Source organism: Stylophora pistillata, chromosome 11 (assembly GCF_964205215.1).
Source record: "Stylophora pistillata chromosome 11, jaStyPist1.2, whole genome shotgun sequence".
Classification (NCBI taxonomy): domain Eukaryota; kingdom Metazoa; phylum Cnidaria; class Anthozoa; order Scleractinia; family Pocilloporidae; genus Stylophora; species Stylophora pistillata.
This window is the reverse complement of record NC_142529.1, coordinates 30,759,795-30,776,266: the sequence shown is the minus strand read 5'-3', so window position 1 is coordinate 30,776,266 and position 16,472 is coordinate 30,759,795. Positions and strand designations below refer to the sequence as shown.

The 16,472-nt window shown below is 37.9% G+C and overlaps 3 long non-coding RNA genes across 5 annotated transcripts; all 3 read right to left on the bottom strand.

Annotated features, from left to right (window-relative positions):
- Nucleotides 1-84: 84 nt before the first annotated feature.
- Nucleotides 85-4,978, bottom strand: LOC148721161 (uncharacterized). 2 transcript variants are annotated; one of them, XR_015992929.1, is made up of 4 exons: nt 4,661-4,978; nt 3,189-3,282; nt 2,607-2,808; nt 85-295 (listed from the first exon to the last, which is right to left on the bottom strand). It is a non-coding gene; the product is annotated as an uncharacterized LOC148721161 (long non-coding RNA). The 2 variants fall into 2 exon arrangements; XR_015992928.1 differs by lacking the exon at nt 3,189-3,282 and having other exon boundaries at nt 4,661-4,974.
- Nucleotides 4,979-7,784: 2,806 nt separating this feature from the next.
- On the bottom strand, nt 7,785-9,830 carry LOC111336359 (uncharacterized). 2 transcript variants are annotated; one of them, XR_002695425.2, is made up of 3 exons: nt 9,674-9,830; nt 8,369-8,583; nt 7,785-7,931 (listed from the first exon to the last, which is right to left on the bottom strand). It is a non-coding gene; the product is annotated as an uncharacterized LOC111336359 (long non-coding RNA). The 2 variants fall into 2 exon arrangements; XR_015993484.1 differs by having other exon boundaries at nt 9,667-9,749.
- A 2,528-nt stretch (nt 9,831-12,358) lies between these two features.
- On the bottom strand, nt 12,359-14,095 carry LOC148721160 (uncharacterized). The gene is made up of 3 exons (XR_015993537.1): nt 13,942-14,095; nt 13,024-13,225; nt 12,359-12,548 (listed from the first exon to the last, which is right to left on the bottom strand). It is a non-coding gene; the product is annotated as an uncharacterized LOC148721160 (long non-coding RNA).
- Nucleotides 14,096-16,472: the final 2,377 nt, after the last annotated feature.

Here is a 16,472-nt window from a genome sequence, read left to right as displayed (position 1 = left end):
TCACTTTCACTTTCACTTTCAAGATGCCGGAATGGTCACGCTGAAACTGGGGAATCATTAAGAAGAATGTTATGAGAGAGTTAGGGAGCTAGATACATTTTTATTTTGTTAACAATACATGGAGTGATAGCAAGAATTTATTTTAACTGCTATTACTGGGTAAATGTAAGAAAATGAGAAATAGCCACGGGAAACTGTAGCTAGAGGTGATAAACTAAAGACAACTATAGAAGCTTGATGCAGCTTCATTCACGCCTCAATTTGTATTCCCGTTTCTTTTGCATCATGGCAAACTCTGTGGAGAAATGAGAACAATGTTTGCTAGAGTTTTTTAATGATTAATAACGGAATATTACCCAAAATGGCTAGCGATGTACACAAACAAAAACTTAAAAATTTTAAGGCTTGTTTGCAATTTTGCTTCAGTAGCGCTCTACTATCATTCTTAGAAGAATCAATAGAAATGTTAACTCCGACATCTGAAGGATAGACAGGGAAGTAGAACTCTCGAAATGACTAATTTTGGCCTTGTTATATCAGTTACTTCAAAAGCCCAAAACTAGTGGCTTATTAGAGGTTGACCTTCTAAAGAAATTCAACTCCGATTGTCAAATTAAGTTCAAATCAACGCATCAGTCAAAACTATCTAGTGGACCTTCCTGGATGAAAGTTGTGCTCCGAATGTGTAAATATGTAGCGTGCTCTTGTAGATACATTTTCAGTAATCTATAAAGGTATATTTTTCACAACTTACTAAACATTAATTTCTCAGGGGAAGGGTAAAAAGAGTCAAGACCCCCACCCACCCTTCCCGCCTCCCTCATCTCATCAGACCTGTGGGTTTTGCAAAACTTGCCAGAAACCAAAATTCTTCCGACAACAGGATCGCATGCATCCTCGGAGACCCAGGGGCTGAGGCGATTTCAAGTTAGGGCGGAAGAGCCCCTGGGGACATTGTCTTACAAGACTAGTTCTAAACGGTCGCAGTCGTTCTGGCATCTGATTGGTGCCAGAATATCTTTGTGTTTTTCTGCCCAATCAGAGTGAAGTGTGCTTTGGAATCCTTTCGTGTGTTTTAATACGGACATATAACAAGAAGCTGAGTTGCTCACTATGTAATTTTGGGCCGTGCGACGGAGCCTTCCTTGTGGTGAAAAGTTTCAATCTCAGCACACAGTGTAAGTGAAATCGATCAGACTGTCTGCAAAAATCTTACCGGAAATTATACATGAATACTTTCGCAGGTATCACAAGAGCACGTGTTTAATAGTTTACGAGGTTCGTATAAAGCACAATGGTTGCAGGCGTTAATATGTCGCTTTAAACGTTAAACGAGATGTAAGCTTGAATCTTTCTAGATTTTTTGTATGATTTGTTCTTACTGAAACTTTGCCAATCCCGTGAAGTTAGTTCGTCGCACGGGCCACGCAGGTATGTCGAGCAACTGGCGCTTACGCTTACGTAGCTTTCTGTGCGCGCTAAAATCTAATCTTTGCTTTGTAGCAAAGTCTTTCACAATTTGGCCAAGATTGCAGAGAACGTTAAGTTCGTGGACGACCTCCAGCAAGCGCTTAGAGAAAGCTTAGCTGTGTTTCCGGTTAGCGAATTGAAATCTGAACAAAAACTTATTATCGAGAACATCGTGGGAAGGAGAGATGTTTTCGGACAGATACCGACGGGGTTTAGAAAGAGCTTAATCTTTCAACTGCTGCCTAGAGTGTTCAAATTCTTGAGCTCGAAAGGCCACGGATTCTCTTCTAGTCCCTTGGTCATTGTCATTTCGCCTTTTTTGTCGATTGTTGAAGACCAAGTTAAACACCTTGGATTAGTGGGAATCGATACTGCTTTCATTGGGGATAACAAAACAAAAGACCAAGAAATATTGGATGGAAATGGTGGGTTTGCTTTATTGTAAATGTCAGCTTTGCGCCAGTTGCTCGACATTTGAAAATTATACAAAAAATGTAGAAAGGTTTAAGCTTACATCTCGTCTAGCTAACGTTTAACGCCTGCAACCATTATGTTTTATACAAACCTCGCAAACTTTGAAATACGTTCTCTTGTGATACCTGCGAAAGTATTCAGTATAATTTCCGGTAAGATTTTCGCGGACAATCTGATCGATTTCTCTTACATTGTGTACCGAGATTGAAACATTTCACCTCGAGCAAAGCTTCGTCACACAGCCCAAATAAACATGGCAACTGAACTTCTTGTATATATCCGTGTTAAAACACACGAAAGGACTCCAAAGCACACTTCACTCTGATTGGGCAGAAGAAATACACAAAGATTTTCTAGCACCAATCAGATGCCAGAAAGACTGCGACCGTTTAGAACTAGTCTTGTAAGACAATGTCCCCAGGCGCTCTTCCGCTCTAACTTGAAATCGACGCACAGCCCCTGGGTCTCTGAGGATGGATCGTATGTTACCAGTCGATATACAATATTTAAAATTTACTTATCTCTAAATATTTCTTAGTTAATTTAGGATGTAGTGTATGGAAAAATTGATTAGGTGTTTTCTGAATCGAAGCTTTAATAGCCCTCCATAAAAATATCTTGGATCTTGTCTCTGCGTCTAAACAGCAACAGGGTTGACTAACCTCTCTTCAAAGCTGAAGGAGGGGGCGCAGCAACAGCCGGTTTGTCAAAATAATTTTCTGCTATCGGCTGTCCTTGATTGTTGTCCACCATATTTCTTCCCGCCCTGATGTATGATTCACCTTTATGCACAATTACTCCCATCACGACCAAGATAGTCAAAGCGGCGACGATTGCCTGCTTCATGTTAAGGATATTTGTTAACTGAAAGAGAGTGAATCAAGAAAATAAAGTTGTGAAAATGTTAGAGATTTCTGTGGCACCACTCGAGTATTTTCATGTTCATATCTACACAAAAGAGCTATTTTCAATTTGATGTGACTAAATAGATAATTTGGAATTGCTCTCTTAAAAAAAAGTTGTGAATTCATGCACGCCTGGGCTTTTTTTAAAATTATTTTAACGATGACATTCCTTTTTTCTATTTATTTTTTTATTCATACCCTATGTCCTTCAGCTAAGAAACTGGTTGTTGTTATGGATATTTAGCAGCTGCTTCTTCAGAATAGTCAACATATCTCATGCTGTCCTTTCAAAGAAATAAACCTAATTGCATCTTGGTCAGTTTAATTTAGACCACTCACTTGTTTATCCTTTGAATTTTCATAGCTTCTTTAACATATTTACATTTGCTGTGATTTGCCAATGTGACCACTTTAGTTTTGGAGAGCCGGTGCGCTAGCAGTAAATAATAAACACAATTTACAAGACCCAATATTTTTCTATTAAAAGTCTTTGTCATGCCTTCCACTTACTGATCTCACAAAAAATTTACTAATTTTTCAAAAGCAATAGATTTAACCCGATAACAAGTTGAGAGACTTCATTTGTTTTCTTTCAAATTTCAGCAGCTAGAGGTCGATAATTCTATCGCTGATGTTTTCTCCTTTCGAAAAAACTTCAATGATCTTTTATCACAGTTTTGAAAGTGTCCAAATATCAGAATTAGAAATGGCCATCTAACGATCTCCCAAAAGATTACTTTGTATTCAAACCAACTGATGCACCTCAAACTTTATTTTTCATTTACTTTTCAGAATTGTGGTTTAGGGTTTCTGCAGAAGTTATCCATATTTCCAATACTCTCTCGGAAATCTATTCGAGGGGCATTTTTTTATCGTTTGCCGTCCGTCCTCTACAGTCACACAAGCATACCATAAGCCATGATATGGTCTCCAAACTGGCTTTGTTGATGATGTGATTTCTTGTAGCCTGAATTTTTTTATCTATGTTTTCTAGACTAAAGAAAGGAGACAGGGAAAAAGAAGTCTAAATTCCAAGCAGCCATCTCTAAGTCTCATTGAGCAGACATAGAGTCATCGTAACAAATCATGGAGATTTAGATAAGTTCTAAAACCGGATACAAGTCTCCTTAAGTAAAGGTAACTAAATAAAGGGTTAGTAAATGTTGTTAGGAAAAAAAATTGCAAATTATGTGAGCTATTTTTCATCTGTATGAATTTAACTGTAGCAAGCCATTACCAACGATTCTTTTAGATTTTTCTATAGGAGTTGCTTCTTTGTCAAACGAGAGAAAAATAAATTTTGTTCAATAACGAATAGATTTCGCTCTCTTACGAAAAGTAGAGTACATTTTCTTCACTTAATAATGGAAAGACAATTATCCTACCGAGCTTATTTGATTTCAAGAAAATTTGAAAAAAGATAAAATACACTTGTGTTAACTTAAGGAAAGTAAAATGAACTGATATGCCGGCAGTAACAAGTATTAATAACACAATTTTTGATTTTTTCAAAACAAAATATAAGAGGAATAGGTATAATTTAGATGTTAATTATAAGCAATGAGTATGTAATGGTTATGATTTTAATCGAGTGTTAATTATGACCACAGTTTTCAAAAAATGAGTGCTGGCAAGAAAAAAGGTGAATACTATGGCAAGTTTCTAACTCAAACCACCGAGAACCGAATTCACAAAATTCTTTGTCAATTTAGCTTAGGAGAGCACAAAAATGTTTCTGACATTCTTTAAAGGGGGAATAAACATAACCATGACATTTTAAGCTGTATATGATGAACTAAAATGGAACTTACGTTATCTGTCTTCTGCTCGTACTGTCAGCTCTGCCAAAGTCCTTTTTCCTTTCACAATGTAAAGATGAAACATAAAATTGTTAATTTATAGCTAGATACTATTCACAAAATTCAATCAATAAAACGGATACATGGGCGTAGGATTACAAAAAAAAAATCGATAAGAAAACAAAAGATGCTAGATTTCTGTTGAATCTAAGGAAGCGAAGTTGACACATTTCTACCAAGTTTTTGTTCTTATAACGAGAAGAAGATTAAGAAAAGGTCGCTTAAATATTGAGGAAACACGCTGTTTTTGCTGACCTGAAAAAGGAACCAAAGATAATAGGCAAACTTCGTTTGAAAGAAAATATTTATTTAGAACTTGGATCAATTGGCCATGAGCTAAAAATTAACAGAAATCAAAAAAGGAGATTTGAAAGGATTTAACTAGCTTTTTCTTTAATTTTTCGCTTCTGATAAAATTATTTTGAATGAAAAGGAATATACTATGGCGAAGCCCTCAGATTTAAAAAAAGAGGAAAGAGTAACTGTCGGCTTTTTTGAAGCAGAATTAGAGGGAAATGCGTCCCGTATAAGTCTAATAAAAGGACCTTTGAATTACAAGGTATTTTCTAATGCTGCATGTAAATCTTTTTTCGATGAATTCTTATTATTTCATTGTCCTCTCAACAGGATGATAATCCAGGTTTTATTTTTGCTCATCGAAAATTTGAAATATTCTAGTTTATGTGATTAGATAAAACTGAAGGAAGTGAACATTGAAGCTAAGGATTAGAGTAAATAAGAAAGCTGTTAATGAGCAACTCTAACTTGAACAATAAACCTAGTTTACAATGACGTACTCTAAATAAATGAAGACTTGTATCGAGTTCTTATTGAAACTGTTTTAAATCTATCGTTTTCAATATCAGTTTTATTTGAATGGCGTCCTTTCACCATAAGTGGGCACAGAGAACCAAAAAGTTACTTGTAATTGGAACAATGCTGACCAACTCTGAAAAAAGGGTTCTGAGAAATTTATTGAGTTACTACATTGTTGTCCTGCGAAAAATCCATATTGGTTTTCAAATTTATTATGAATGAAATAAAGATTGTGATCTCCTGAAGCATGCTCCTCTTGTCTCGAACTCTGAATCTTTCTCCTAGTAATTATGCTTCGAATTAGTGGTACAAAACGATACACAGGTCATTTGGCATTGCAGAAAAATTCAAAATGAATTATTGATCTATTTGGAAGAATACAGATAAAAGAGGTTTTATTTTCGTTTCAAAGCTAGTATCGTCAGATATACAATTCTAAATGACCTTTGATTTGGACGTAATGTTAGTAACAGAACGTATTTATGACCGATTTCACGAAAAGTTAAACAGGCAACGACAAGCTCTTCTTTCTTTCCTTTTAGAAAAGATTTCTTGCTAAAATCTCAGCTGGTAATTCACAACTTAATAGAGATAACGAGTCCACAATCTATAGTATGTACCCTCTGCGCCATTCTCCGAACCACAACGACATGATCAGTAAATAAATTATTCCACGACTATCCTGCATTATTGAAAATTGAAATCTCTCTGTCAGTGCCTTAACACCGTCTATATGGCAGAGATCAACACAACTGAACACAGATCCTTCATTATTCATGATAGTTACCTCTATGCATTTACTTTCCTAATCTTACTTTAATTAAATCTTATTCTATTCGGAAAGCTGCAGAAACCAAATCACTCGAGAAAAATCGATAGTGCTTTGCCGAAATCGTGTTTCTAATCTTCCACCGGTTATTTAGAGAGTTCGTAAACTAGGGCTAAATGATAATACCAAATTCTCAAAGGAAAACAAAACACCAAATTAAAACAGCTTCGATAAAATCTTGGAATAGAGTTACTTTGGGAAGAAATAATTTATTACCTGTTATCCTGTTGTACAGTAGTAAAAAACATTATTAAACTTAAACTTTGCAAAGTCGGGAGTAGGCGTCAAGAGGAAGGAACTTAAACATATAGGTTCCATAACGAAAAAAAGGTGTTTAGCCAGTTCAATAAAAGGCTATGGAAATTTTTTCCTATATCAAAATAATACCTTGTACAAAGCTTATCTGCAAGAAAAGAGGCGAATTGAAACTTGATTGAGTATAATCTTAATCAATCGTAATCTAGTTTAAATTTTTAATTATCCTCTTGTATTTAAAAACGTGTTAAGTGAACATACCAAATAACAAACAGACCATCGACAACATGAAGGATTTTTTTGTTGTTGTGGGCAGGGGTAGGGGATAGGGGGGTGTTGTGGGCAGGGGTAGGGGATAGGGGGATGTTGTGGGCAGGGGTAGGGGATAGGGGGTGTTGTGGGCAGGGGTAGGGGATAGGGGGTGTTGTGGGCAGGGGTAGGGAATAGGGGGTGTTGTGGGCAGGGGTAGGGGATAGGGGGGTGTTGTGGGCAGGGGTAGGGGATAGGGGGGTGTTGTGGGCAGGGGTAGGGGATAGGGGGGTGTTGTGGGCAGGGGTAGGGGATAGGGGGTTGTTGTGGGCAGGGGTAGGGGATAAGGGGTTGTGGGCAGGGGTAGGGGATAGGGGGTTGTTGTGGGCAGGGATAGGGGGTTGTTGTGGGCAGGGGTAGGGGATAGGGGGTTGTTGTGGGCAGGGGTAGGGGATAGGGGGGTGTTGTGGGCAGGGGTAGGGGATAGGGGGGTGTTGCGAGTTGCATTACTTACTGAAACTGCTATCATACGTCTTCTTAACTGTTGTTGATGTTGTTTTAAATTTGCCGCTAATAATGTTATTGCTCTTTCCACACTTTCGTCGAGTCTCTTGGAAAGTATTAATTAAAAAGCTTAGAGGCCGTTGGATTCTGACTTTCCAAGATGTGTTTGCAATTGCTGGTTGTAGCATGTAGCTGAATGTCTCATTCATTATGCAGGCGAGCTATGCGCTTGTTTGCAGTTTTAAAAACTATCAAAACATCGATTACAGTACACAGGAGAAGCTTTCAGACCTCTCCAGGGGTTTTGAAAACCCTTTCGTACTTTGGGTTACAAAGTTTCCAATCACTCTATTTCAGGTGGTCGAGAAAACTAAAAAAAAAAAGATTTTAAGAGCATGCGTAATTAATCAGGAATTCAATCTCTTTCATGTAGCAATCTAGTTTTATTGATGAACGTTTACAGTGGATAGTTAGGAATGTCTTCTAATTTTTCTCTCTTCTCCCTCAATCGTTACCATAGTTACCACTTGCACGCTCAGGATTCATAATCGTTTTCGTCTTGCCATTTTTCTAAAAGAAAACACAAAAGAATAAACATTGGAGCAAAATATAAACAAAATCATAGATTACAGCAATTTTGAATTGAGTGTTGAAAGTAATCCGGAATTCCTTTGATTTGACTTATCTTCGCACGGCGCATTGATGCAGAACACTGAGAAAACTGTTTTTGTTACTCGATGATAATGTAATCCCTGTTCTGATTGGTCACTTGGACTACTTGATTTTGCTTTTTCGACACTGACCCCATGGAAACTACTCTCACCTGCAATGATTACATTAATTGAAATTTTGCTTAGTATAGTTAAAGTCACGAATGGTCTTATTCGTGCATCTGATAGGTCGAGGGGGTGTGCCCTGATTTTCTAAACCAATCACAGGACAAAGTGGAGAAACCAACGCGATCGTGGATGACGGTCAACACTCAAACTTGGTTTGAATTAACTCACCGTTATTTCGTTTGTGCTGACGAGGTACTTCCCCGGCTCTTTCCAAGAAGTCATAGAATGTGTCTGCCTCTTGTTGGGTTTTCTCGTGCGGAATGATGTCCCGGCCTCCGCGAAGGATCGCCTCTCCTGGAGGTAAGAGTAACCCAGCCAATGCAACTACAAGGAGGACTGTTAGAAGAGTCTTCATACCGCTGGTTTGGTTGATGCTGCTTTATCTTTATGAATATAAAGAGTGTTTTGTAATGAGCAAATGCAGATCACTTCATTCGATTTCAAGCAGGTTTAACTCCAAGCACTTCACTCACTCATTCATTCACTTGCTTATTTGTCCAGACAATCATCCATTTATCCATCTATACATTTTGTTTTTCATTTTTCATCCTTTCATTCACTCAGTAACTCATTTGTGTATTTATCAATCGTTCCAGAATTCATCCATCTTTTCATTAATTCATTTACTTACTCATTTATTTATCTATCCAGACTTTCATCTTTATTAATAGCAAGGTAGATTTTCTCAATCTCTTTATTGATTTTTGGTATAATACTTCACTTATAATTCTATCCTCAAAAAATCAATTGATTTATTTTTGAAATATTGAATTAAAGTTATGAAATAATCGACAAGCTTAATCGTGATCTAGTAGTTCACAGCTTTTCAAAAGATCAAAAATGAAAGATTTTGCAATGTTTGATCAAAGCTGCTGTGACCGTCTAAACGAAGTTTTGTATCTCTCCATGTATCTATTCATTAATCCAACCACCTATCCTTTTATTTCTTCACATTTATATTCATTTATCTTCATTCATTCATTAATTCAAATATAAAATTATCCTCAGATATCTTTCTGTCCATTCTTTTGCCACAGCCAGGTAAACTGGATCGACTCCTTGCAGAAAATGTACTTCGCAAAATTTGTTAAAATCGTTTTCCAACAGCGTACTTCTACTCATAGTTACATGTAAGGCGTAAGAAGTCATCAAACCTCACTACAAAGCTACTGAGACTTGTAAAGCGATGTTCAGTGTGTGACGAAGTAACGGGTAGTTTATCATATAACTTACTCCAGAAATGAGGTCTTTCTGATTTGGATAAAACTGGGACAAGAAATAATTTTTTTTACCAAAATTCATGGCATTTTCACCGAGAATTTCAGCAATAAAGAAACATACTCGTCAGTTTAAAGATAGAAATTGTTCTAAATGTGGTCTTAATGTAACTTTAAGTTAATCAAAAAGGAAAACAAAGGAACAAATGAAAGGAAAAAGAATTGTTCATGTGCAAAAAGAAGCTTTACCTCTTACCTTCTTTGAAACTGTTCCCGAAAGTGAATTTCAGTGGCTTGTTCACAAATGACAACTGTTCGACTTGTGATTTGGTTCCGCTTTTAAACAATTTGTATCCGTTATGTATCTTCCGCTCATCTGCTCACTTACGTTAAAGGATGGGAAGTTTCCGAAAATTAAGATATCAGCGCCTTACAAAAGAAACCTCACAATAAACTCTTTTTACAAAGCCGACTTGTCTAGTTAACAGTTATTTATTCATTGTCCGTTGAAAATTATGTTTTAGTGCCGTAGAATGAAAGACAATACAACTGCATGATAAACATATGTGTTATTTCCCTCGAAGGAACAAATTTAATTACGAGAGTACTTTTTCAAGATATTTTATCAAGCTATTTCCGAAAAACGCGAGACTGCCTAATCGTTTTAGCAAACAAGGTGATTGAGTACTTTTTTTTCTTCCTGTTCTTTCAGATAAGTCAGTTAAATCTACATACATGTAAGTATGACTTAACAAAGTAACAGCTTTGCTACACTATTATTGGTTGTTGGGAATATGCGAAGGTAAATATTTTCCTTCAAGAAATTTGAAAAAAAATTAATTTGTGCCTCTTTCATTCCGAAATTGATTTAGACTTTTCTTTAGTTTTTTTTTTTTTTTAATTTTTAACGAAATCTTAACTTTATCAGTATCTATTGCTTTAATTGGAATGAAGATACATCGCTATCAATCGCTAGATATCCATCTGAAGGGTACCCCAGTTTGATTGACGTAGTACACGTAGTAAACGTAGAATATTAAGGACCAATCTGGAGATTTTTGTATGGGAGGGGGTGGGCGGGGGGTCTAAACAAAGATTCGAGAAAAAAAAAAAAAAAACTTTTTTCTGTTTTATTTCTTTTTTCATTCTACTGGTTGCTTTTTTATTAATTTTTTAAAGTAAATAAGCCAGTAAATTTTAAGTACTTTAACTTAGTGGTAATATGCGATCCTGTCTTTGGAAGAATTTTGGTTTCATACTTAGGTCTGATTAAGGGGAGAAGGGGGTGGGTTGGGGTGTGCACCTCACAGAATCTCCCCTGGCTCCTTCTGGCTCCTTCTGGCTCCTTCTGGCTCCTTCTAGCTCCTTCTGGCTCCTTCTGGATCCTTCTGGCTCCTTCTGGCTCCTCCTGGATCCTTCACAAAGCATACATCAGTTTGGTTACAATGAATATATGAATTCCAAATATTTCATCAGTTTATTGATGTAAAAAGCTGCTTACAGGAGATCAATGACCCAAACAACCAACTGACTACGTAAATACTTTATCTCTTCAAAAAGTGTGATTTCTAGCTTCAAAGTTCTTTAGTTTATGAAACTTGATGTGACTAAAGACAAAAAGGGAGATTTTAGGCATGATCTTCGTGTACCTTGACTTTCAGCTTTATGTAACAGGTAACGTATACTTGTTTCTTATGACAAAGAGAAAAGGAGTCGGGAGATATTGAAACAAAGAGGTGACAAAACACGTTAAAGTATTTCTGTGTGATTTTTAAGAACGACTTCAGATTGTCAGTTTATAAAAAGTCTCGTGAATGTTCATATGCGCGTTTAGTCAAATGCTGATGACACAAGTTACGTGAATTGGCCAGAATTTTTGCAACGGACACAAAACAGAATGTCAATCCGATGTAAGTTGCTCCCATTTCCATTATCCCCTTACAGAATATTTCAGGTTTTCCCATCAGAAAAGAAATAATTTTCCAGTTTTGCGGCAAAGTTAACTCAGGTTGTACCTCTCTTCATAGATAAAGAACGCCAAGAAGAGGGGAGGGGGGGAGGGGATTTTAGGTGAGGATGATGGGAGGAGGACGGGAAGGGAGTGAGAATTGGGGGGGGGAGGAGCGGGAGGGAGGAGGGAACAGGGGATGGGAGGGGGCCAAGAGAGGCAGATGAAGGAGGAGGGAGAGAAGAGTGACGAAAGAAAGAGGGAGGGGATGCGAAGAGGAACGGAAGGGAGGAGGGAACAGGAGGTGGGAGGGGGCCAAGAGAGGCAGGTGAAGGAGGAGGGAGAGAAGAGTGACGAAAGAAAGAGGGAGGGGATGCGAAGAGGAACGGAAGGGAGGAGAGAAAAGGGGGTGGGAGGGGGCCAAGAGAGGCAGATGAAGGAGGAGGGAGAGAAGAGTGACGAAAGAAAGAGGGAGGGGATGCGAAGAGGAACGGAAGGGAGGAGGGAACAGGAGGTGGGAGGGGGCCAAGAGAGGCAGATGAAGGAGGAGGGAGAGAAGAGTGACGAAAGAAAGAGGGAGGGGATGCGAAGAGGAACGGAAGGGAGGAGAGAAAAGGGGGTGGGAGGGGGCCAAGAGAGGCAGATGAAGGAGGAGGGAGAGAAGAGTGACGAAAGAAAGAGGGAGGGGATGCGAAGAGGAACGGAAGGGAGGAGGGAACAGGGGGTGGGAGGGGGCCAAGAGAGGCAGGTGAAGGAGGAGGGAGTGAAGAGTGACGAAAGAAAGAGAGAGGGGATGCGAAGGGGAACGGATGGGAGAAGGGGGAGGGAAGGATAAGAGCGGGAGGAAAATGAAATTTGGAGAAAAGAAAAATGGATGAGAGGAAAGTGAACGGACGAAAGTAGCAAAAAGGATGGAAGTTGATAATCTTAGAAGGGAAAACGGCAAGAGAGAAGGAGGGAAGTAATAAAAACTGATGAATTATCAAGTCAGTATTTGCTTCTCAAGAGACCCGAAATTTTATTACGCATCACTACTTTCACATACTTTTACATCTTAGTCTGAGTCTACACAATTTTTCTACAGGACTATCAATCTAAGAACTACGTGTATACAGCGTTTGTCGTCGCCATCGTTGTGCAATGCATCATTGATTGGTCTTTTACCTCTTTTTCTCTGAATCGTCTTCGAAGAAAAAGAAAAAGAAAATTTATTCGCCTGAATTTTGATATCTCTTGGAAATAAGGGGGTTAAGTGGTTACATAGGATATTTTACTTGTGCGTTGATGACATGGTGGCCATGTGCGTCAAATCCCGTGAACCGTAAGGAAATAAACGGAATACTTGGAATTTATCACAACTGGCGCTCGTCCCCTTTTTCCACCACGGGATCAGATTAAACCGACCAAGACCTCGTACCCACCCTTTGGTAAATACTTGGTAAAATAACTAATCATGTTTACTAAAAGATCTGTTTCCTTTTTCTTCTTTCTGTATGCCTATATTTCCTCTATATTCAAGTTATCCAGTGATTTCAGCACTATACCGAGTCAATTTCTCAGTTGCTAGTCCCCTTGATTCTCTCCTTGTCGGTCTACTTGATTAAGTATTAAGACAGAGAGAAGAAATTGCTTATTTATCAGTTATTTAACATACTTACAAGAGGGCATGGCGCATTGACAAGTAATCATGGTCGAGTCACGGGCTTCTGTTTCAAACTCATAGCCACGCTGAGCCTTCTCTATCCCCAGACCTCTGCCGGCACGGAGGACAGCTTCTCCTTCTTCGACGAAAACTCCGGCAATGAGCATAAACACTAGAACTGTAAGGATAGCTTTGTTCATGATGAGGAAGGTTGATTTCTTGTCGGGTAGAAAGAAAATGAGACAAAGGTAGTGAGTTTCATTGTCTTGTATTTATTTATTGTAAAACTCTTGATGATGTAAAAACGCTGTAAAAGGTGAATATTATCGCCTTTTCCCCAAAATAATATTTTACCTTTATGCACTGAGTTGTTCAATAAAGGGTCCGAGTGAATTGAAGAAATTACTACTTTAGGTTTCTTAATAATATATAATTCATTATCAATTAGTTTTCCCCAGTAAAGAAAATCTTTATTGAGTAAACCCACTTCACTACAAAAGTGCTTTATAGAGGGGCCCTCCTAAGCTATTCAAGCCTTTCCTTCTTCGTATTTGAGAATTTACTTCTCGTGTGACGTATCGAATTGTAAGGGGTGGATTATCACATATGGGCCAAGGCTAAGCAAAGAGGTTATATGACGAACGAGATAGTTGTGAAAAGATGACTGTCGATTTTGTTGTTTGGAAACACTCTCGATTACCCTTTTTACTCCATAAAATTCATTAATTAGCAAGAGTGAGATCAAAGTTTGAAGTTGAAATTAAAAGATTGATCTTCTCATAGAAAAGGAAAGCTACTTTGTAACCCCAAGTCTTAACGTTCTGCTGAAACTGTTGACCGAGATGACTCAGTCTATAAAATTGAAGATGTATGTTACGACTCCGATCTGAAGACTCTCGTGGGTGAGCCTCGAATACAAATTATAAGATCTTACCTCGTTGGACCTAAAACGTCTTCAAAGAGTGATTATGAAGTGAAGTGTGTGAAACAGGAGCCTCAGGACTCTATTTATAATCGCACAATGGCTCTTTTCAAAGAAGCGGATACAAGCATGGAGTGATTGATACAAGTTTCAGATAAGAAAAATGGAAAGGTTCAGTTTTGAAAAACAAAGCTCGTGACTTGTTTCCTTTCCTTATCATCAGCACGCAATGGTATGTCTCGCTATCAACATGGTGGATGAAAATCCTGACTAATTTTTACGTATTATTTCAGACATCCTGCAGACGAGAGATCGCAAAAGGTTTCCGTATCTTCTCATTTCAATTATTTTCATTTCCTTTTAATCACTGCCAAAAATAGGAAATGTGTCTGAATCGGATAGTTTTCACTGATTCCTCTTTTTTCTTCTCCACATAATATTCCGTTCTATATTCGCTTGAAAAAAGTAAGCTTTACTAAGCCATTAACATCATTGCCATTGGTTTCTTGTCGATCCTAGTTACTTCTTGACCAGATAAGCACCTTTTTTATTTTTTGATAACGTCGGTGTCCATTGTGGGAAATTTTACAATATTCAGATCTTTTCCGTTCAGCTCAACACGAACAAGAATTACGAAGCGGAACTGACGCAGGTTTTTATCTCATGCCACATCACTGTTTTGTAAATTGCACATTCTTTGATTTTATTTTTGTTCACGGAATTAGCCCAATTTCTTTTTTTTTTTTTTTTTTGGACTTTGCTGTATTGATCCCACTATTTAGGTGCAAATTTGGAGTAAAAATATTGTTATCATCACAGGAAAATGTCTGACGCGTTCCGAGCTTTCGTCGTAAATATCTGAGTGTTTAATCAATTTTTCTTCTCAGTGAATACTATCGCTTATAAATTATTCAAATTCATTCTTTTAAATGAAAACCAAACCGATATCAATGATAGACATGACTAATTTACCAACTACCTTGGAAATGTGCAGAAAAGAAGTGAACCACTCAAGCAAAAAAGAAAGCAACATAGTTTTCGCCCACTTTCGTTTTCATTTAAAAATATTTCATTCATCTTTTACTTTAAGGTATTGTTTCTGCTTTCGTCATGTTAAATGTTACAGGCAGCGTTGAAAAATGACCAAATTTGGTCCTCATTCGATGCATAAATTTCGATAAAGACTTCATAAACTTTATCAGTCGACAATGTTTCGAGAATTTCCTTTAAATCAGAGTCATCGATTCTCAAGGAGAACAGGAAGTGTGGTTGGTTGTATAACTCACAGATAAATTGATACTATTGTTATTCACAAAGTAAATAGTATTTAAACAACAACAAACATATGAAACATATGTATGAACTGCGGTTATGAGACGTATATGTGAACGATCCTTCGCAGTAAAGCACTATTTGAGCAATAGTGAAAATCAGACCTGAAAAAAATTTCAGGCCTGTACGGGATTCGAACCACTGACCTCTGCGATACTAGTGCAGCGCTCTACCAATTGAGCTAACAAGCCAACTGGGAGCAGGCCATCAAATTAATTCGACATAAACCCGTAGATGATAAATCAAACAACAACAAACATATGAAACATATGTATGAACTGCGGTTATGAGACGTATATGTGAACGATCCTTCGCAGTAAAGCACATAACCGCAGTTCATACATATGTTTCATATGTTTGTTGTTGTTTGATTTATCATCTACGGGTTTATGTCGAATTAATTTGATGGCCTGCTCCCAGTTGGCTTGTTAGCTCAATTGGTAGAGCGCTGCACTAGTATCGCAGAGGTCAGTGGTTCGAATCCCGTACAGGCCTGAAATTTTTTTCAGGTCTGATTTTCACTATTGCTCAAATAGTGCTTTACTGCGAAGGATCGTTCACATATACGTCTCATAACCGCAGTTCATACATATGTTTCATATGTTTGTTGTTGTTTGATTTATCATCTACGGGTTTATGTCGAATTAATTTGATGGCCTGCTCCCAGTTGGCTTGTTAGCTCAATTGGTAGAGCGCTGCACTAGTATCGCAGAGGTCAGTGGTTCGAATCCCGTACTGGCCTGAAATTTTTTTCAGGTCTGATTTTCACTATTGCTCAAATAGTGCTTTACTGCGAAGGATCGTTCACATATACGTCTCATAACCGCAGTTCATACATATGTTTCATATGTTTGTTGTTGTTTGATTTATCATCTACGGGTTTATGTCGAATTAATTTGATGGCCTGCTCCCAGTTGGCTTGTTAGCTCAATTGGTAGAGCGCTGCACTAGTATCGCAGAGGTCAGTGGTTCGAATCCCGTACTGGCCTGAAATTTTTTTCAGGTCTGATTTTCACTATTGCTCAAATAGTGCTTTACTGCGAAGGATCGTTCACATATACGTCTCATAACCGCAGTTCATACATATGTTTCATATGTTTGTTGTTGTTTGATTTATCATCTACGGGTTTATGTCGAATTAATTTGATGGCCTGCTCCCAGTTGGCTTGTTAGCTCAATTGGTAGAGCGCTGCACTAGTATCGCAGAGGTC